The following is a 24,110-nucleotide window of genomic DNA, read 5'->3' on the forward strand; positions in this document are numbered from 1 at the left end:
CCTGGAGAAGGTTTTCACTATTGTCGAAGTCAGATAATTGGATATGATCATTTAAAATTAATATCTGTCTATGTCTGAAATTATGCGAATAGCACGCTACGGCGTGGAGGAGCGTAATCAACCACAACACGTACAAACACTTATACACGCACATACACTTGTAATTAGCTCATATTAAAATTAGTTGCAACACATAGTTATTTGTAATGAAATGTAGCAGAGTATGTGGTTAAATATTATAATGTTATGTACACGTTAGTGAGATCTAAGGTTCAGGTCACAGGAAACATAATATGTCTGGTGTCATTCTAATGCCCTATTTATCCGCAGACGTCCGGTTTAATCTCCTAAAGGATCGCACCTTGCGTATGCTAGATATGGATTATAGGGAATAACTGATCATGTATGGTATTGTGTGTGTAATGTAAATAGACTAGTTTGAACTAGTTTTCGGCGAGAAGATCAGTATGCATCTTCTGGAGAGCTGATCCCCACCCTTTGAGGGCATCGTTTGAACTGGCCAATGACCTGCATTACACTGGACCTTCCTGAAGCCTGAACATGCCATATCATCTGTATTGTTTTCACTGTATCACTGACTGTATATAAGCAGGGTTTCTGGAACCAGCAGACAGTCTCTTTGACCATAGACTTCAGGACTGAATGACTGTACACTGGATCCAGAACGCCTGGAAACGTAACGGATGTACTTATTTTATTTGAATTGTTACTCTGCTGCTTTTTGCTCTTAAATCGCATTGTGCTTTGGAACCACATCACTGGAAGTGGATAATCGTTATTGGATAGCGACTAGGCGTACATAACACTATAGCAGGGGGAGGGTCCTGCATGTTTTCTAACTTTTCTTTTTATACAGTTAACTGTTCATGGGAAGTGTACATGAGGCCAGAAACGGCACAATTTACTGCATGTCTGCTTGCATATTCTTAGGAGATTACAAATAACAGACTATACAGAATTGATTGGTAGACAAGAGAGACACTTTTCTACTTTTGATGATTTTGTCTTAAAAAAAGTGGTGGTATTGTTTTGTTGATATCAGATGTACTTTTCACTCGGAATCATTCATTCTCAAAAACTCTGTTGTGCTCTGTCAAGATTTCTGAATAAGTAGAAGAGAAACAAAGTCCCTCTCCACCTTTCCCTATGAATAATTCTGTCATCTTACAGCCCTGACAAAAAAGCTTTTCAAAAAATAACATAGATATGTTTCTATTTACTTTGCCTCCCTACCAAGAAACGTTTGAGTATCCCAGTCACGTCAGGAAAGATCAGAATCAAGATTAGAAAATGGGAGTTGAAATTTGAAAGAAAGACAGTAATGTCACCTGAAAATGATAAAATGAAAGTAGGGAAAGATCTGACAGAGCCGAGGAAGATGACTAGAAATATATAAGATTGCAGGACCACATGCAAGTGGTGTTAGGGCTAAGGGTCTCGCTTGTTGGCTTAAAGCTTCCATCCTAAATCATTTGTTTGATTTGAACAATAATACTCTGTCTGCCACCTTTTTAATCTCCACACAACTTCTGAAAAGACTCCTTTTGTCTGATTAGGGCTTGTCAGTGTGATTGATGTGCTCCAGCAGTCTGAGGTACATCCTCTCATCTTGACTGCTCGTTTTGATAACCAAGTTGAAACTGACCCTTGCTGACATCCTCATCTTAAAATATCTGTGTTTCTTGTGGCCTAGATAATGTAGCAAAGACTCTGAAGGCAAAAGGTTTCACTGGGGAGATGTCAGCCAATGCTATTATTTTCAGTATATTACAAGCCATTGATATCAGATGAGGACAGGAACTCTAATATAAATTTCTGGAAAATGATGAGAACAGATACTTTCATGTGGATGAAGATCATATGGAGGTGTCATTTTAATACAGAAGTTGTTAGTGAGTCATTCAACTCAGAAAACAAAGAACATTGAGAATTGCATAGTGAGCAATTTATACGGTACCATGCTTAAGGCCAGTTATAACAAAAATGAGTTATATTAAAGGTCATTTATGAAGATGAAAAGATGAGGGCCCATAGTGTAAAATACATTTTGTATTGTCTATTCATAGTGGAAACTCATAGATTAGCTCATCAAGATGGCAGGTCCTGTCGGGTGGGTGGGGGCACAAAAGTTTGCATCTTTTGATGAGAGTAGTTGGCTAAAGCTGTGCAGATCAGAGAGTTTCCTGTGTGGCTCTTATATTCCCTTGCATGCAAAAATTAGACTTTTGTGTTGTGGAACAAGATATTTAAATGTGCTTCAAGGGTCTTTTTAGAACTCCAGCAAAGTAGCCCTCAATATGTATCGGTAGTAATCGTCTTAACGGTTACGAGAACCCCGACACGCTTAACACCTAAAAAAAAATCAGATTTGACAAAAAAACAAATACAATATAAACAGATTTACCTGAAAACCGAAGATCCGGATTTCCGATGGCAGCGGCATGCTGACAGGCAGTCATTACGAAGACACAGCTGTCCGGCACTTCAGTTTCACGTCACTGCGCCCTACATTAATGTTAATTTAAAGCGGCAATGTCTGGACCCTGCAAGTTAAGTGTTTAAAAACGTAGCCTGCAGGGTCCAGACATTGCCGCAGTCCAGACAGCTGGGTCTTCGAAATGACTGCATGTCAGCATGCCTCTGCCATCGGAAATCTGGAACTTCGGTTTTCAGGTAAGTCTGCTTATATTGTATTTTTTGGTCAAATCTGCATTTTTTGTAGGTGTCAAGCGTGTCTGGGTTTTCGTCCCCGTTAACACATATCCAACCCAAATATATAGCTGCAGATCACATACTGAGATGAATAAATGGATTAATGCTATTGTCCCTATAGAGGTATATAAAAAAAAATAATGGGCGCTTGATATTACATATATTATTTATTGTCCAATAAAAATAATATTAAAATTCAGGGACAGAGATATGCTCCGATAATTAGGTTAATGTCGGTAAAGAGCATTTTGCCTCTCGGCTTCATAATTAGACCCCTTAGATAGGGGTTTCATGGTTAGCTGCGAGGCACAGAACCTATTTTCCTTGAAATAAAACATGAACTTTATTGGCCCGTGCTTTCAATAAAATATACTTTGCATCTTCCAGGTACACTTTATATGGTAAAATGGAGGAATAGGCACAAATTTACCACTATAATAAGAACACTGAAATGCACAATAGCTAATTACAATAATGTCATTAGAACAATCCCTATGTCCTCTTACTTATATGAGTAATTTAAGATATAAATACTGCTGCAAAATGTTTGGAGAAAAAGGTAAAAATAAATGAAGGTGGTGGTAGGCAGGACTATGAACTGACGTTTCTATTCTTTCCACAATGTAATCCCGCAAAATGATCTGCACAGCATTTTTATGAAGGCAATTTCTCAAAGTAGAATGGAGGACATGCACATTTGTATACGATAGCTGGACAAATAGACTCAGTTGTGCACAATTAACCCTTTCACTCACCAGTGATGATGTCATCGCTGTGCAGTGTAAATTGGTGTACAGACAGCATTAGCACACGCCTGTGTACAGTATTTCAAAGATATATAATAAAGCTGCACATCCCCTCCCCCCTCTTAAGACACCTGATTTCTGGTGTAGAAATTGGAGCTGGTTAGGTAAAGTTAATTAACACATCTTAAAGAAGCCAAGGCAACCTGTACTGGGACAGCCCATCTTCGGGGGTGAATGGGGGGAAACACATGTTCATTCACTCAGTCAGTCACTTGTAGGACAGAGATAAGGAGAGATCTATTTTTAGACACTCCATGGATAAGCAAGTATTTATGGAATATAGATAGAATGGATGTTTTAAGGCAACATGGATAAATGGTTTGGGTGGTACCTGGGTAAGATAACATAAATATTTGAAGTTTAAATGGTATAAATGGAGGTTTAATGTAAGGATGAGCGGGCTCAGATTCCGCAAATCCGAGCCCACCCGAACAGTGCGGATCCGACGGGATCCGAGCACTCTTCGGGAACTTCCGGGCGCCAAACGGAGCCAAACCGAGGCTATGACATCCAAGTCTCACGTCGGATCTCGCGAGACTCGGATATCATAAACACTCACCTTGCGGGCGCCATCTTCATTCTGGCTGTGATCACTCGTGAGGGAGGTTGTAGTTAGGGAGCTCCTGATCAGTTTAGTGGTTCTTTGTGCTTTGTCCAGTGCTCTGTCCTGCTGAGTCAAGTGGTGATTTTGTCCTGTGCTCTGTCCTGCTGAATCCAGTGGTGCTGTGTCCTGTGCTCTGTCCTGCTGAGTCCAGTGGTGCTGCCTGTGTCCTGTGCTCTGTTCTGCTAAGGGCATTGTTATTTCAAAATTATTCAAAAGTTATAAAAAAAAAAAAAATTTTTTTTATAAAAAACCTATACTAAAATAATTTAAAAAAAATATTAAAAAATTATTAAAAAATTTTACAAAAATAATTGAAAAAAATTAGTTAAAAAAATACTAGGTACTGCTATTTAAAAGTCAAACTACGTTCACTGTTGCTGCTGTACCCAAATATAACTGCGGCCTTAACAGCTATGTTGGTGTTAGACGTGCATCCGGTGTCCGCCATCTGTGCAGTGGAATTCAGACCAGTTGGAGGATGTAGGAGCAGCCATCTGTGCAGTGGAATTCAGACCAGTTGGAGGAGGTACCAAATTGGGTACCGGGGCCACTCCACTACGCAGTCCAGATAGATGCGTATCAGATATTAAAATACGTTGACTGTTGCTGCCAAATAAAAAATTAATGAAAATGACCTGTCATCGTCGAAAACAAGAGGTAGTGAGGCGCTCGAACTACACCCTCTATATGCTGCAGAGGATGTAGGAGCAGCCATCTGTGCAGTGGAATTCAGACCAGTTGGAGGAGGTATTGTGGCCTCTGTACCAAATTGGGTACCGGGGCCACTCCACTACGCAGTCCAGATAGCTGTGAGGTGTTCAGAATAGACTGGAAATTAGTGGAAATGATTCTTATTGAATGTTATTGAGGTTAATAATAGCGTAGGAGTGGGAAAAAAAACCAAAAACCAGGATTTTAGCACTTTTTATGCTTTTTTAAAAATAAATCAGAACCCAAAACCCTAAATCAGAACCAAAACCTTTCGTCGGGTGTTTTGGCAAAACAAATCAGAACCCAAAACCTCAAGCTAATCAGAACCCAAAACACAAAACACTAAAAGTGGCCGGTGCACACCCCTAGTTTAATGGAATGATGTCTTTGATTGCAGATAGAATGGAGTTTTGAGTTTAGTGAAAAAGGATTGAAAAAGTTAGTAACATGGGTAATTGTATGGTGTAAGTTAAATATAAAAATGTGTAACATGTAACATAGGCAATTGTATGGCGTTAGTTAAATATGTTTAAATGTAACATGCTAGACCCAGTGTTTCTGGGAAAATGCTAGTGAAAATTGCAAGTGCTGTGTAATGGAAGTGTATGGTTATAGTTTGTTTAATGCAGTTTAGTGTAAATGTAAACTAAGTGCATGGAAATGGTAGTGCACAGTTTATTTTTTTAGATAGAATGGTTGTTTTAGAAAAGTATTTCATGGGAAAGTGAGGAAAGTGTGGAACTGCATACATTAAATGCATATACTGTTTGTTATATTGCTGAGATTAGGACTTAAGGCCTGATTCATTAAGGATCTTAACTTGAGAAACTTCTTATTTCAGTCTCCTGGACAAAACCATGTAACAATGCAAGGGGTGCAAATTAGCATTCTGTTCTGCACATAAGTTAAATACTGACTGTTTTTTCATGTAGCACACAAATACTTGATAGCTCATTTGTACACTGAAATTTAAAGCTGATATTTGTGTGCTACATGAAAAAACAGTCAGAATTTAAATTATGTGCAAAACAGAATGCTAATTTGCACCCCTTGCATTGTAACATGGTTTTGTCCAGGAGACTTAAATAAGAACCTTCTCAACTTAAGATCCTTAATGAATCAGGCCCTTAGATTGGAAATAGTTGAGATAAAGGAGTTTAGTACTAAGTTCTACACATGTAGTTTAGTGCTGGAAAAATTGAGTGGACAAAATGGCTCATGTGTGAGCCATGTGCTTTGTCTTCTCCGTCTTGCCCCCCCCCCCCTCACTTGCAATTAACACATGCACACACTGTATTACAATCTGATTGCACACAGACAAACTGTCTAACAATCTGACACATATACATATAGTACTACCATGTTTGCTTAGTAACATAGATAAATGGCACATCTGCACATGTGTAAAATAACTGAAGCAGGCAATGCATTGTATTTCATGTAAATGTATTATGCGTTCTGTTATTATATGTGTAAATACCATTACTGAAAATACCTATTGTTAATAAGAATACATATTATATTAAATGAGATTTTGTGGATATCCTTTCTTGAATATGATATGCAATATTTCCTGTATTGAGCTGTGGTACTCAAAGTAAATAGAGCAGACATTGAAATAGAATTATCTTTTTAAGAACTGGGTTTAAATTGTAATCAACCCTGTGCGATAATGAAGGTAGTTTATTAAATTGTTATTACGATATTAGCATTAATAGTATATTTGCCTCATCATTAGACCCTCATGATAACAAGGGTATATAGCACCAAAATAGCACGGACTATGGGCTGGGATAGCTACCCTTTTACAGCCATTAAAGGACATTCTATGATAATGTGTCATGTGTTTGCGTGGGTTTCCCCCAGGTTCTCCGGTTTCCCCCCACAATCCAAAAACATACTAGTAGTTTAATTGGCTGCTATCAAATTGACTCTAGTCTTTGTGTGTGTGTGTGTGTATTAGGGAATTTAGACTGTAAGCTCCTACGGGGCAGGGACTGATGTGAGTGTGTTCTCTGTACAGCGCTGCGGAATTAGTAGCGCTATATAAATGAATAAATGATGATGATGATGCCCAGGTGACTGGCAGGAAACATTTGTTATGAAACCATTGGTGTTTACTGCACGAGATCTGGGTCTAAGACTGTGTCACTCACCGGACCGTGAATGCCTCTGTGCTGGTGCGTGGTTCTCTAGCCTTCCTGCCGGAGCCTGTCCTGAGCTGCGGCCATCCGCCATCTTGATGGACTGCGCATGCGCAGCACCCAAGAACTTATGACCTTTGCTTTTAATCTAATTGGTGGATCAGGCACCTCTCCCTATTTAAGGCACCTGTGCTCATTACATCGTTGCCTGATCTTGAGTCTCATTCCCTGTGAGTCTCTGAAGGTGTCTCCTGTGTCCTGCTAGTGTCTTCAGCTTCCTGCTGATTACCTGTGCTACTCATCGGTGGTTTCCATACCCGCTACTGATTCCTGTATCCTGCTCGTGTCCTCAGCTGGCTTCTGGATTACCTGCCCTGCTCATCAGCGGTTCTCATACCCGCTACAGACTCCTGTATCCTGCTCGTGTCCTCAGCTGGCTTCTGATTACCTGCTCTGCTCACCTGCGGTTCCCATACCCGCTACAGCCGTTCAGCGTCCCTGCTGTGCCTGCATATCCTTGTGGACAAACTTCTCTACTCGTCAGCGGTATGCTTACTTGTTATTGACTATCAACTGTTACTTTGCATATCCGCCTAGGACAAGCTTCTCTACCCTGCAGCGGTATCCATACCCGCTATAGACTATTTGTTGTTACGCTGCATATATGTTTGGAACAAGCTTCTCTACTCAGCAGTGATATGCATACTTGTGATTGACTATCAGTTATTATCCCGCATATCCACTCTGTGCAAGCATCTCTACTCAGCAGCAGTATACATACCGTTATAGACTATTAGCTGTAATTGCTGCATATCTGTTTGGAACAAGTTCCTCTGTGCTCTCAGTGTCTTCATACCGTTATTGACCCTTTGCATGCCTCCACTCATCCGCACCTGAACGACTCCTCACTTACTAGCAGTGGTACAACTTGCTGTACGCAGACCACTGACTTCCCCGCTACCTACCTGCACCAGGACAAGTCTTCTCACCATAGCAGTGGTACAATTTGCTGTACACAGACCACTGACTTCCCCGCTACCTACCTGCACCTGGACCAGTCTTCTCACCATAGCAGTGGTACAACTTGCTGTACGCAGACCACTGACTTCCCCGCTACCTACCTGCACCTGGACAAGTCTTCCCTTCACAGCAGTGGTACAACTTGCTATCCGCAGACCACTGACTCTCCTGTTACCTTCCTTCACCTGCTCACGTCCACCTTGGTCTCCATGGTTCAAACCTGCCTTTCCACTATAGATGCAAGTCGCTGACTCATCTACCAATATAGCTGAAAGTCGCTGACTCATTTACCAGTATAGCTGCAAGTCACTGACTATCATCAATTCCATTGGCATCCTCTCTCCATCTGCTGTTATATACGTTCCACTATTCACCCTGCTGCCAGAGGACCGCTGTGCAAACTCCACCTCTCTGGTAAGCATAGTCAACTGGTGAAATCCTGGGCAAGACCCCTAGTGCCAGTGACAGACTGGAGTTCATATTTTGTATAATAATGCTACTGACACTATATCAAACACTCAGAGTTAAGACAAAATTAATGTGTAATAAAGCACATGGATTAGATGGCTAACATCAAAGAGTTAGCTCAGTTGTTTCTAAAACATTATTTTTAATTTTAAGCACTCTTAGCTTGTATGGTACTGATGGATGGGCAAAAAACAAATGTGGCACAGTGTCATTAAGCGATCATTGTTAAGGCTTCCTCATGCTTTTATGGGTATAAATAAATAGACCCATGATCTTTTCAAATCTACTTGTTAGAATTCTGCCACAGCACCCCACACCTTGATTAGGAACCATAAGCATGAGAGCATTCTACAGTGTCAGTAGAGCTTTTCAAGTTATCACTTTCATCTCTTACTTCACCTTTAATGGATTCCAGATTAACAAGGGGCAAAAGTGTTTCCTCAGCAGGGGATCTCCAGAATGCCAGACACTAGAGCAAGAAGGCACGGGGAGAGGGGGGCACGGAGGTATAGTAACAAAAACAGTTTTGGGTTGTTGTTAGAGGTCATTTAAGACATATTTACACATTGATACAACCACTACTAATGTCTTAGGAAGAGGGCAAAATTAGCATACAGTGGCTATTGTTAAACAGGTGGTTCAACAACACACCAGCACATGAAAATTTTCTTTCTTGGTGTAGACCAATGGGATTCTTTCCAGATGTAATCCAATTGTAAACAAAATAAAATAAAAAAACTATTCTAAACAGAACCGTAACGTGAAATGACATTGAACCAATTTGAGGGGCTTGCGTCAGAAACCATGATGACTTATTTCCTAGCAAACCCAACAACTTAGATTTGTAAATACTTTATATTACAAAAAACATTAAAGATTAAAGATAAGTGTGATTCACTATTTTGCTTTTTCAGTATTTGCTAAAATTGATATATCAGTATAAATTTTTTTTGTAACTTGCATCCTGCAGACCTCGGCTAGTCTAACTACTCTGCATTCTGTGCTACTACCTGCAGTACTAAGGGCCAGTTTGGCGGACTGTAACCTGGTTACTACTCACAGCCAAGACCATCCTTCCCTGCGGTGGGCTCTGGTAAATACCGGTAGTCAATCCTTCAAACCACCACTCTCTGGATGTGTCAATCCTAGCTGGTGTTGTGTCCACAATCCTGGTCCTGCATCTGCCTAGTGGAAGCAGAGCATAGACTTGTGTACAGCAACAGCCCCAAGCTCCTCTGGATTCTATGCTCTGCCTCCACAAAGTAGAGGTACATTACCTTATAGGATAGAACTAGATTGAAATTATTTTTTTGTTTAAATCTACCTCTCCACTACTACCACTGTATAGTTTGCCACTTTCCAAATACATGTTAAAAATAATAGTCGTAGAAAAAGTAGATGTGCACGCTGTGTTTGCCAGTAGCCGAATGAGCTGATTTACAATTTAACATAATATTATTAACTATGGCACAGCAAAGAGATCTGTTATCATTTCAAATCACTATAATTTATTATAGCTGTAAGGGTGTGTAATAAATACTATTAGACGTTTAAAATTCTTGATTGCAAGAAAACCACAGCTCCTCAATCACTGAATCGGCATATATTAACATAAAATGCATGTTTAATCTATCATAAATGTGAACGAGCTTTTAGAACCAATATTGTAATCTGTAGATTTATGCTTAAAATGTGTTGCACTATATAAATTGAATCTTTTGTTTAGAAATGTTGTATTGATGAGATTATATATATGTTGTGTCATTGAAAATAAGTGTAAATTACTTTCAGCTGTTAAGAACAGGGCCTTAAAGAACGCCACCCAAGCCAAAAATTTTGTTTTGAGTGGAGTTATAAATTATAATTAAATGTAGAGTGCAACTTTTTTATGGTTCAATAATCCTATGATCTAGCAGGACCCTGTGAAGACTCCATTAGTGCAGCACAGCATTGCTCACTACTTTTAAGATATAGCTTTCAAACACTGATTGGTTTTGTCGAAACCATTTTTTCCTCGTGAGCTGATCATTCATGCAAGTAATTTGAAAATCAAATAGATCTAAATTTCATTTAAATCAAAATTTAATGCTAATTTCCTGAGTTTTACTTGACAATTCATATTATTTCATGTTTATTTGCAGTCGTACCCATCGGGGTCTGGTTAAGGGTTCAGGCCAATCTAGGCTAATATGCCTACACCCCCTTGCCTTCCACGCCAGGCTCATATGCAGTAGGTAAAAGCTCATCCTTAATTTAAAATCTGTCTTCCTTCACGCCCACCTAAATTTCTGTTCCCGTGTTTTCAAAATTCAGCTGCACATGGCTTTTTAAAGGGTCAGTGCAATCATTGTTACTAATTTAGTTTTCATTACAATCAGAACTGCATAGCAGAACTGAGACATGAACAAGTGCTACTGAAGGTGAAGATGTGGAGTGGGAGGAAACCTCTGTCACGCCTGTGCTTGTCGCCATACTTGTATCTTCTACTCAAGCTCAAGTGTCTGTGCAAGGCTGACTCATTCTGTTCAGCCATTACTATGAGAATATGTCAAGTTTAAGACCTTACTATATTTTTCTTACATGTTTTCGTTGGAGAACAACTATTCTCTTATATTTTAAAATTAAATTCAGTTTATACCTCTCTCCCTGTTTCCATTTACATATTCTGGCTTCTGTCATTGTATGATGATTTTTAAATGTTCATTATGATTTCTAATATATTTGTTTTGTGTATATACCTACTATTAACATTTAAACACCATAGTCCCTACCTTGCTACATTTCCTTTGAATCTGTAAAACCTGATTCCAGGATTACATTATACAGACAGTGGGTCCACCCCGTGCCGCTTTAAAAGCCTTGTCTTCACAGTGTCTATTAGAAATTACGTTATTTCTTCATGTACATATTAATTAAAGTCGCATTTTCCATTTGTAGATAATTAAAGGTTCCGAACATAATGACTGACTGCTATGTGGTAAGTCAATATTATCGTGTTGTTGCTATTGCACTTTTTGATGTTATTTTGTAGTTATAAAATCTGTCGGCATTGTCAGTGCCGTTAAGTCATACCACACCTGTCCAGGAGACTCTGGAATTCTGGGTAGGTCGCCCAGATTACTGGAAGAGTAGGGGATCCCCCCGCATCTGCCCAATTCATAGTGAAGTGGACAGGATTAGAGCTGCCATGATGTGATTCTCAGGGAATTGCGTCATTTTGGTCCCACCCTCTATTATAAAATGACGCATAAGCGTCATTAACACACAGGGCAGAGCCAAAAGTGATGCGACTTGACAATCCATGCCCTGTCAACCCATACCCTCCCTCCTCCCCTCCATGAACTTCCAGAGGGGGAATTAAAAAGTTGGTAAGTATGATGTAATGCATATTTGCTGACTTTTGCAAACCGTGTGTATTAGAGGGCATAGTGACGCTATGGCATCACCGTTGCCCCACCTCCTGCTAGGAAATGGTCAAAATAACGACATTGCTTAGCAGGGGGCAGTGTTTGATTATGTGAATTTGCATCATTAGGCCCCACCCCGACACCGGTCCGGGATCGGATGCCATCCTATAGAAACTAATAATAATTTGTTTTAAAAAGAAGTCACTTTCATTGTAGTAATTTTCCTATTTATAAAGGGAACATTTTTAAAAAGTATTATAATAGTAGTAGTAGTAGTAGTGTTTATGATAATATATAAATACTACTTTAAGTAGACATTTACAAATGTGTACAAATGCGATGACACACTGCACAAACTCATTTTTTACATCACAAATGCATAGGTGCACACTCAAATTCAACTTTGTGGAATGGCTCAGCGCATCCTTTTGTGGGGTTACTGGCCTTTATGGAAAAGCCCATGGTGGAAATTATAAAATCTACAAATCAGAGTCTAGCCTACCACAATTTAAGGACCATCCCCTGACAATTCTTGAATGTTTTAGGTTAATCATGAGAGTAAGAGGACACCAGTACTGTCTTCATTACATGTGTCAGATCTGTATGTTGTAATAGTTTATTACATGGGTTCAGTCGGACTGGGGCATGAAGGGCCCACGGGGGGAATGCAATAGTTGGGGCCCATTGAACATTGTGTGCACACCGCTGACAGGGCATGACCATCCAAAAGAAGGGGTGTGCCAGCCACCAGAGTAACAACGCCATCTAAAAGAAAGGGCGTGGACAACATATGAAATATAATAAGACTTTCAAGTGCAAAATATTTAAAATACAATTCCCTACCACCTCCATCGAATTTTCACCTCTACTGCCTCTATTATGCAAAGTTTGACTAACGCACATACTAACATTCCCTCATACAAACAGAACCACACATTTCTCATACACACTGGCACCATGTAAAATAGTAAGTACAATACTACATGCTAAATCTGTGAGACAAAGACAAGACAAATGCGATGAATCATACATGACAATTCTATACTGAAAATGAAAACTCCATGTTGTTAGCAACTAATCAGACCACCAGTACACAGCATGTATTTTGTAGTATTACATTGAGTAGGAATATATCTTTTAACATTTAAATAAAGCATTATTGGATCTATTTATTAAACTGCGATGAGCAAAAAACAATGGCCAATGCAGCTCTTCTTTCAATTTATCAAGGGGTTAAAGCAGGAGAAATACATAGCCATCCGTCACCACTGGAGAAGCTGCTGTAGATCCAACGCTGGGTCCCACTACTATGCACATGTGCAACCTTAGCCACACAGGAGTCACTTCCTCCTTTCGCCAGAAGAGTTAGGCTGCTGGTGAAGGAGTTTATAGTTAGTTTTGGAGGGGGGTTTCACCAGAGCTTGCCAATGTGCCCTGGCATGATGAATACCAGCAGCAGTACATTTTGTACCACAGCGGTATGCAAAATGATACCTACTGCCGCCTACTAACCATGAATGTTAAAAACCCCTTGGTAATAAACACACTTGGTGATATAGGAAAACTTGGCCAAGCTCAAGCTAAGAATTGAGCAAACTCACACTCCCACACACACATTTCTCACTCACACTGTCTTTCATACACATACACTACTCCCGCACAAATACTTTTTCTGTTCCCTTTACTGCTCTGGTAGTGGCAGTGTAGTTAGGGGGTGTGCCTATGCTCCGATTGGCTGAGTAACTGTGGCATGTCACTCAGCCAATCAGAGACCAGCAGAGGTTGCTGAGGACTTCCTGCCTGAGCAGGAAACGTGTCCTAAGTATTACTGAGCAGTGGGGCCCATAGGGATTTCCCTTGACTCTGCATTGGTACATAAAATGTAACTAGATAGTACAAAAACCATACCATTGTAAAAATCAAGTCCTTTTAGTTGGTGAAATGAGCTTCTGTAGCTACCCATTAAACCAAGCACATCCTAAATGTGCTCTTTCCATTCTTTAAATTTAATTTTAATTTCTCTTGTTATTGCATGTTAGTACAATGTAAGGAACATGAGTGCACCTTCCCTGTATTCAATCCAAAATTATCTGATCCACATACATTCTCAAATCAAAAGATATTAAAATTTCCTCTCCGCCAGATGCCACCATCTTTCTTAACTAACCTATGCAAATGGCAACACAATGGCAATAAAGGGTGCATGATGTAGCAAAATGACAATTGTGTTGAGGGGCAACATTTTTGCAGTTTCATAAATGATTCATAATGCCTCATTTATCTATTTTTTTAAACAAATTACTTTTGCTAAACAAACATATCTAGTCTATATCCATTAGTTTGTACTGTATTATATACATCAAAGTTAAAGAAGAAAGGGTTTATAGTCTACAGTTCATTTGTAGTTGTGGACTGTACAAGGAAAGTAAAATCACTAATATTTAATGGATCACTATAGATATAATCAATCAAATGTTACATAATAGACAATACGTATTTAAAAGCTGCTATAATATAACGTTAAAAGAGTCCATAAATGATCACAATACAAAGCACATTATAAAACATGTTTCCAATAAATTTCCACTAAAACAATTGATGGCTGCATGATTTCTTGAGGAATCTGGTAAAAGTAAGAAAAACTGCCAATATTGATTGTGGTACCTGTCACGCAAACTGTCTATTACTTCTTCATCAGAATTTTCCAGTGTTCTTGTTCCACATGGAAAGTCCATGAAAAGTTCTTCTGATGAGTGTCCACGTTAAATGATCAGGTCAACTCTAAGAGATTTTAAGACTAAGAGAGCCTACCATGTGTAGGTTACACATTGGTTAGTGCTATATCCATGCTCTAAAGAATATTTTTTAAAGTACACTACCTTAACCTCTTCAGAGGCCAAGTTATTGCATCTATATTTTTAAAATGTAAGATACAGGAGAATGGAAACAAAAGGGAGCTGTAGCCAATGAAGAGACAGGCCTATGATGGGAACGATACACATGCACTAATACACATATACACACATGCACTGCATTAGCAGAAATTAACAAACTGCATTAGCAAAAAAATATTAAAGACAACTACTTACTTATAATTTGAAACTTTATTCCCTGCCTCCAGCATTCCAACAATAAACCACCACCACCAACATTTATTTATATAGCGCCACTGATTCTGCAGTGCTGTACAGAGAACTCACATCAGTCCCTGCCCCATTGGAGCTTACAGTCTAAATTCCCTAACACACACACGCAAACCTACCCATCAAGCCCAGCCCTCTTAGAGATACTTTGTTAAATCCTGCCACCTTACGGTGTCCATTTCAAGTCCTGCCACCTAGCAGTGTACAATCAACTCCCACCCACTGACTTATAGCTGGAAATGTGATCAGTGTATGATAGGCTTGGCACCTTTGCACATGCACTATCCCCATCCCAAATACACACCATTAATGCCATTACAAATTCTAATAAAACCCCTTATATTACACATATCACACACTATACACTATAACATTTACGTATATCACTAAATTAGACAGCGATCCAATATCTTTCTACATCCAGTTATATTAGATAGACAAATATTACATGCATATTACATATGCATATACATATTACATACATATTACATATACTACATGCCCCATGTTTAGTACACCGTAAATGAAGATTGAGGAGGAGTAGTATCTTTGTTCAACGTGCTTTTCCATCATTCCCACTGAAAATGTTTGGTCAAAGTGAACAAAATGACAAACCTAAAATGCATCATATATGACCAGCATAGCCAATGTTTTACTTTCCAAACATATATTGTAGAAGCATGTGCATGACCCCTAAATAAAAAAATATGGCATTGAGTAATTAAACTGATCAATGCCATTTTGTCTAAACCTTTTTGCCAGTTTTTGAGCCAATGTTGTTGACAGGTGCTGTACGCTGGGGTCATTTAACAGATGTGAAGAGACACCGGCTCATTACATTACCCAGCTGTCTATCAACTATTAAACTTAGAAACTCAATCATAGTGTTTAGTAAGCTCTCCAATGCAGATCTGCATGAACAGTCAGATTTCTAATAAATAAAATAGTGTTCACATTCAGGCATGTATGGGAATCTCTTGTGAAAGGGTTAAATGCAGGCACTGCAATATGAAATTCATTGAGATTCATAGAAAAATTAATGACTACAGCAAGGACAGTCCAGGGTCAAAATAACCAACTAGAACCAAATTCCCTGTAGATTTGGGCTGCTCTGTGTTAGAAAGGTGCTTATTATTATTATTATTATTACAGCTAAACTTTCATTGTGGTACACTTTAGCTTCTTATTTGGGCCAATATTGAATTTCAACTGTAGCTCCAGAGGTGATAAAATGGTGAATATTAGTTTTGATCGAATGATATTGCCAACCATTTACCAGTGGTATCTCTCTATAACCAGGAATGTGGCAGCTTTATTATAAGTTTATTACATGCTAATTCAAGCAAATAAATTTGCTCCAGCTGTGGAGCAGAAGAGATTAATAACCTCGAAGATAACTTTACTGCTTTGATGAGTTTCTTGAACAGAATGGAGTATATTTAGGTAGAGCTGCTAGATTAGTAGAAAAAAATCCTTTAATTATTAGTGACACTGTGCAAACGGCTTCATCTGAGTGGAATACCAAATACTTAACTCCCTGACCTTATTATTCAAATAAACACTTCCTATTATAGCAACATGACTCCGGCGTCAACACATCACATCATCTGCCTCTGTGGCAGATTTCAATGTCTCCGCTGTGTCATCTGAGAACAGAAGGGCTTCATTACCATGTTAAATCCACTTAGAGCTGGGAGGGCAAGAAGTGTTGCTGTTTGGTCCCTTCACAGCAGTGAATGGGTTATGAACACAGGATCTAATTTTGGAGCTATCAAATTCTATTTAATGTGAATGCCCTGGACACTTAGGAAGGAAAACCCAGATAGGCTCTGACATGCGTGTCAGGAAGGAAATTTCCACATAATAAGATAACTAGTAGACTGACCACTGTAAGATATACTCTTATTCATGCAGTCTTTTGATTTGCACATACAGATTTGCTTCCTGTTATCTCACCAAAGGGTGAAATATCAAAATGATCACTCTGTATTAACCTAAAATTGTGAACCTTTGATTAATAAACTATGGAAGGGTCACTGTTGGCCCTATAACTTTCACTCACCTGTATCTTCCAAGACGATGGCCTCTGGGAGATCTACAGTAGCTCAATTACAGTGGTGAAAAGGGAATCTAGGAATGTGGCCCTGGAAAATATTGCAAAGGTAGGACCAAATTGTCAGTATATGGGAAAACGCATGTGCCACCAGTTTATAGGCGCTAAGCCACAGAAGCGGAAATGGCTATTGCTTTAGGCAGTGTTAGTCCACCCTCTAACCCATTCCACTTCAAGCACACTGACAATGCTGTGTGCACCACCCTTTACAAGTGTAAACCAGCTGCAGCACAACGACTGCGCAGACACCGCCAGGCACTGAAGAACTACCACAAAACATGTATTGGGTGATAAGTGGAGGAAGGAGATGGCATGAACCAGAACAGTTACTGAGTATGCAGAGCTCACTTGTTATCCATTGACAGTTGATATGAGGGGAATGGATGATGAGCAGTTTCAGTGAGGACAGAGAAGCTTTGTACTGTGTATAAAGATAATTATAGTTGTGAACAGCGCTTACTAACTATACTGATGGAAATATAGAAAGGACAGTGACAAAATCAGTTTACCAAGGAGCTAACAACACAATGATATAAATTGGTGATGTCACATCAAGAGGATGATGAGCAATGTATCAACTTACTGTCAGTTAATTTGAATGTTTACAGTTAAACACTATAACGTGTATATATACAACTCTCTGTATATTTTACTCAGGATCACACAAGTTCACCTTATTATCGAAGGGTCTGAGTTACAGAAAAAATCCTCTAGCAAGCTAGCACAATTATACAGCAGTCACGCCATCTTCAATTAATGACAATGTCATTAATTGTCATTATTTGGCATAAGTGCCATCTTCACAAAGCTTAAAACTGAATTACCTCCTAAAGTGTTGAACATTTTTGTTCACCACTTTAAAATGGCTGTGGAAAGGAGATGCGAGCAGGGTGAATAATAAGAAGCTGCAATGTCTGTGATTGCATTTTTTTCATTGGTCCTCCCACTCACACACCCCTCCAAAACTGCTTCGGTTTTTTAGAAGTGACTGTGAGACTGACCAATGGGGAGGGGGCGGAGCTATAATGCTCTGCTCTCTCGCCAGGTGGTAGTGCATCTTTAACAGCAGAAATTAATCAGCCACTGTTACTGAATTGGTGGTGGGAATGATTTGCACACAACATAGTATATTGGGAAGAAAAAACAAATGTTATTTTCTGACAGTATTCAATTTTATAAAGGCACTTCATAGCATACAGCATGATACAGTATTAATTGTGATATAATCTTTTGATAGCTTAATTTCCTTATAATTTAGTCCCTATGACATGGGTGCCTGGTTTTTCTAAATGGATCTTTTCAATGGGGATAGAAAGTGTGGAGCGAGTTTTATTTCAGGTACACTTCAGTTTGAATATTAATCAATGTACATGACAATTAAAAGCAGGTACTGAAAATAAATACAAAAGAAATCACTCAGCGGTTCTCACTGACATTTTACTGTACATTAGACATCTACAGAAAATTGTGGTTGTTTTTCTGCGACCTACTCCTAACAGTGCATATTGCCGCTGATGAAGAGCAGAGTAAGAAAATTCAAATGGGACTGTTTACTAAGAAGAACCTACAACTGGTGGAGTGAATTCATCAGTATCTTCTCTTCACTAATCATCATCAGCTATTTATATAGCGCCACTAATTCTACAGCGCTGTACAGAGAACTCACTCACATCAGTCTCTGCCATAATTAGATACTATGGAGGCCAACCAGATTCAGTATTGAATTTGAAAACTCAGTGTTATATACTGAGGTTAGGAAGGGTAGGGAAAGAGGAGAAAATTAGGTCCGATCCGGTATGGTACGGTACGGGGTACGGTAATCCGATGCTGTGGATACCGACACCCAGTATATCTACAAAAAAAAGGCGAACAGATTAATAGCGATTTAATTAAAATGTACCCTTACCTGTACAGCCACTGGGGAGATTACCGAAAGTAGTGGTATGGGACCGCTGCTAAACCCGAAGATGCTGGATGGCGGCAGCTGATTTTGACATCAGGTAAGTTCCCGACGGACCCTAAGCCTAACCGCTAAGCTTAACATACTTGTTTAAATAGATGTCTTCAGTGACGTCAAAATCAGGAGGCGGCATCCTGCAGCTTCGGATATAGCAGCAGTCACATATCACTACTTTCAGTAATCTCCAACATCGCTGTAAAGGTAAGGGTGGTTTTTAATTATATCGTTAATAATCTGCTCGTGTTTTTTTTTGTAGTTATACTAGGTGTCGGTATCCTGAGCATCGGGATACCGATTACCACTGATCTCCATCACTTTCACCACTACATTCTTAATCTTTCCATCTGTACTTTACCACCTTCACTTACTTTTCATATATTCTCACTTGGCATTTGTACTTTACTTCCCTACTTACATTTCATATTTGCTCACTAGTCATAGATGGAATCCTCCGGTTTTCTAATAAAACATATATTAACCTTTTTCAAAAAGGTTAACGGTCAATTTCTTGGAATAATTACAATTTAATCACCATTTAATCTTACAAATTTTACATTTTTTATTTGTGTTTGTGGTTTACATATTTATTATGTTATTCTAAAATTACATTACATTATATTTTTATACTTACATACATGGAAGAGCTGAAGAAAGACAGACTACACCCCCTCTAATTATAGATCTACATATAGACACATATAAATAGATCTACATCCTTATCATAGATATATATTTTATCTTTCAGGAAAGCAGATGTGAAATCTAAACTTTGATTGGGGGACATAAAAGATCCACTTGGAAGTGTTTAACACTCACCAAAATTGTAAGGTTCATTTGAGGAAAATCCCTATTTTGGAAGTGGAATATATCAGTTATCTCGAACTCCAGATGGCTGAAATACGTCACACAAACAACAGATGCCAGGTAACTACTATTTATATTTTCCTACTGAAGTCAGTTACTACAAAAAAGCTAATCAACAAAATAAGTGTTGGCATTGATACTGCTAGTCTCTCACTGTAAAATAGAATTAATTATTAGAAATTAAGCAAAAATAAGGCATTACATTTTAATAGTAAGATAGCAATCTATCAAAATGCTGTCAAATGATGAGTTTTTGTCAGTTTTATGTAGCTTCTAATTTTGCTTTGCCATTTTCACTCTGCTTCCCTGCAACCTTGCATATTATTGTTCTGTGCATATCTATAGCTGTTAACTCTGTGACTTACCATAGCAATGCAATGACAGACATCTCCCAATCATACCTTTGCATTTCATACTGGGATGGGCTGTGTATCCAGGTTGTGATTGGAATGTGTTGAAAGAATGGTTTATACGCTTTTCTAAATATCTCAATATGGTTGTCACTGGCTTACCCGAGATGAATTGTATCTAAATACATATTATTAAAACATAAATTAAATATAAAACTGTGCGGTATTGTGAATTCTCTCAACCTGCCCTGTCTGCATACCTGCCAGGTAATTGGAGTTTTTTTTTTACATATTATATTCACAAAATTTATGTTATAGATTGATAGTACTATGTTCTTATTCAGTTTCTACCTGTTATAAGGACAATGGGCCTTATTCATTAAGGATCTTAAATGAAGAGGTATCTTATTTCAGTCTCATGAGCAAAACCATGTTACAATGCAAGGGGTGCAAACAAGTTTTCTTTTTTGCTAATAAGTTAAATACTGACTGTTTTTTCATGTAGCACACAACTATCCACTTTAGATTTCAGTGTACAAATAAGCTATCAAGTATTTGTGTGGTACATGAAACAACAGTCAGTATTTAACTTATGTGCAAAACAGAAAACTAGTTTGCACCCCTTGCATTGTAACATGGTTTTGTCCAGGAGACTTAAATAAGATACCTCATTAAGATCCTTAATGAATCAGGCCCAATGTTTTCATAAAATACTGTCTTGTATAATCTATTTTGTGAGACAGCTCTTTAGTACAGGCAGGGTTAATGCAATAATCATCGTCTAGTTTTGCACTGGAGTGTGACTGCTTAAGTAAGAGAATATGTTTTCAGCCTCCCACATCATGCTACATTTGCCCTATGCGTTGGACTGTCTCCAAACTGCTTATGTGTGCTTCCCAGGCACCTGGTCTGCTTACCTGTGCCCCTTTGGCCACCAATTTGTCCTATAATCACTATGGGCCTGATTCATTAAGGATCTTAAATGAAGAGGATCCTTATTTCAGTCTCCTGGACAAAACCATGTTAAATGCAAGGGGTGCAAATGAGTGTTCTGTTTTGCACATAAGTTAAATACTGACTTTTTTTTCATGTAGCACACAAATACTTGATAGCTTATTTGTACACTGAAATGTAAAGTTGATATGTGTGTGTTACATGAAAAAACAGTCAGTATTTAACTTATGTGCAAAACAGAACACTCATTTGCACCCCTTGCATTTAACATGGTTAAGAAACTAGGCCTCCCTCCCCACAACCAGACATCAAATTAATAGCACCCATGTTTAATACTTAGGCCTAAACATAGTCGTCCCCCCCCATCTTCCAGACATTAAATTAATAACCTCCACATTTAACAAACAGACCAGTTTCCCTCCTCACCAGCCCCGACATTAAATTATTAACATTCCCAATTATTAACATTCCCATGTTATACAAATCTCTATTTCCACATCAGCCCCACAATCAAATTATGGGTTACAAATTTCCTCACATTTTTTTATGTTACTTTTTATAGTACATACTATAAAAATCTCCCCTTCTCGCCAGCCCCCTCTTGTCTCCAGCCCCCCCTTCTCATTAGCTTCCTCTTGTATCCATTCCCCCTTCTCATCAACCCCCTCTTGTCTCCATTCACATTCTCATCAGCCCCCTCTTGTATTCATTCCCCCTTCTCTTCAGTAACCTCTTGTATTCACTGCCCCTTCTTATCAGCCCCCTCTTGTATTCATTCCCCCTTCTCTTCAGCAACCTCTTGCATTCATTCCCCCTTCTCATCAGCCCCTTCTAGTATTCATTCCCCCTTCTAATCAGCCCCCTTTTGTTTCAACCCCCACTTTCTCACCACCCCCCTTCTCACCATCCCCCCTTAATTTAATTACCTGAGCTTCTTTTTTTCCTTCTTTCTGTCACTTCTTCCGTGTTGCGTCCATGCCAGCTCCTGGTTTCCTGTGTTCTAACACAACACCCGCCCACCTGTTACCGCAACACTATATTGACTAATTGCAGAGAGTCGGCGCATCCTCTCTCTACTCACTGCAGCGACCTGATGTGACAAAATGACGTCAGGTCGCTGCAGTGAGCAATATAGTGTTGCGGTACAGGTGGGCGGGTATTACGGTAACTGGTGCATGGGTGCTCCTCTGACCAGGCGGCCCAAAGTGTACTGTGGGCGACCGGACCAGCCCGCCCCTGGTTGTTGTTTATTAAAGATGATAACAACATTAGTAAATGCAGGTACTCACAGTTGATTGTAGTACAGCAGGCAATACAGTTGAATTTTACTTAATAAATAAATGGAATACATCTATTATATTTAGAGATGGTCACTGACCCCCGTGTTTTGGTTTTGTATTCAGTTTTGGATCTGGATTACCTTCGTGTTTTGGTTTTGGTTTTGCAAAACCGCCCTTGCGTATTTTGGTTTTGGTTTTGTTTGGTTTTGTTTTGCTATTTTTGAAAAAAATACAATTTTTTGGTCTAAAATAACCTAATTTAGTGCTCCACCAGTTTCTTAGATAAGTGAGGTAATTCTAAAGCTAATAAATTATGAAAAAAACAGTTTAATCCCTGGTAGACCGTCCTTGATTCAAACACTTGTCTGCAAATTATACAGACAAACCTGGTTGTCTACCTCCTCCATCTTTGATTATTGGCAATGTAGCCATCGTCTTTGGGTGTATATTACACCCTCCACTTGTAGTTGAATATAAAAAAGCAGCCTGCACAGACTGTGGAACTAGAAAGTAAAATTAAATAGACCACTGGAGTTTGGTGGCTATCTATGCCCCCCCCACCCTCCACTTGTAGATGAATATAAAAAAAGCAGCCTGCACAGACTGTGGAACTAGAAAGTAAAATCAAATGGACCACGGTAGTTTGGTGGCTATCTATGCCCCCCCGCCCTCCACTTGTAGTTGAATATAAAAAAAGCAGCCTGCATAGACTGTGGAACTAGAAATTTGAATATACAAAGAAATGGACAAAGGTAGTTTGGTATCTGTCTGCATCAGACCCCCCCCCATCCACTTGTAGTAAAATAGAAAAAAAAGCAGCCTGCATAGACTGTAGAACCAGAAATTCGAATATACAAAGAAATGGACAAAGGCAGTTTGGTATCTGTCTGCATCAGATCCCCTCTCCACCAGGAGTAAAATAGAAAACTATTCAGCCGTTATATAATCTAGAATATAAATGGAAATTGAGAAAGGCAATTTGGTATCTGTCTGCATCATAATCATCAACAGCCTCATTAGCGCCCTCGTCACCTCCATAAATCTCCCCCTCATCCTGTTCTATTTCCAAAGTGGCATCCTCAATTTGTGTATCACCGGCTACACTCGGGCTGTTCAGGTACACATGAGCAGAACTGCTAAAAGGGCCCTTCTTTATGGGTACACTAACAGAATGCTCACGATTAGACATACCACTGTTGGATGGACTCTCCACAGGGATTGGTGTCATTTGTGAATCAGAGCAAACATTCTCCTCTGATGCCTTACTGTTATCTTGCAGCTCGGCTTTGACGCGTAACAGTAGTTGTGCACCAATTGTAGGCTCGGTAACTTTTTGGGATCTGCCACTAATAGCCAAAGGTGAAGGCCTCATTCTCTCTTTACCACTGCGTGTGTAGAATGACATGTTGGCAATTTTTTTTTATCGGCACTTAATTTTTGCTCAGTATTACTTCTTTTTCGCTTCAGCACAGTAAAAAAAAATGTTGTTTTTGTTTTTTGTACTGATTTCGAAACACTGTGTAGTTTGACATCGCCTTGCCCAGATGACGTAC

Source organism: Mixophyes fleayi, chromosome 2, assembly GCF_038048845.1.
Source record: "Mixophyes fleayi isolate aMixFle1 chromosome 2, aMixFle1.hap1, whole genome shotgun sequence".
Lineage (NCBI taxonomy): Eukaryota > Metazoa > Chordata > Amphibia > Anura > Limnodynastidae > Mixophyes > Mixophyes fleayi.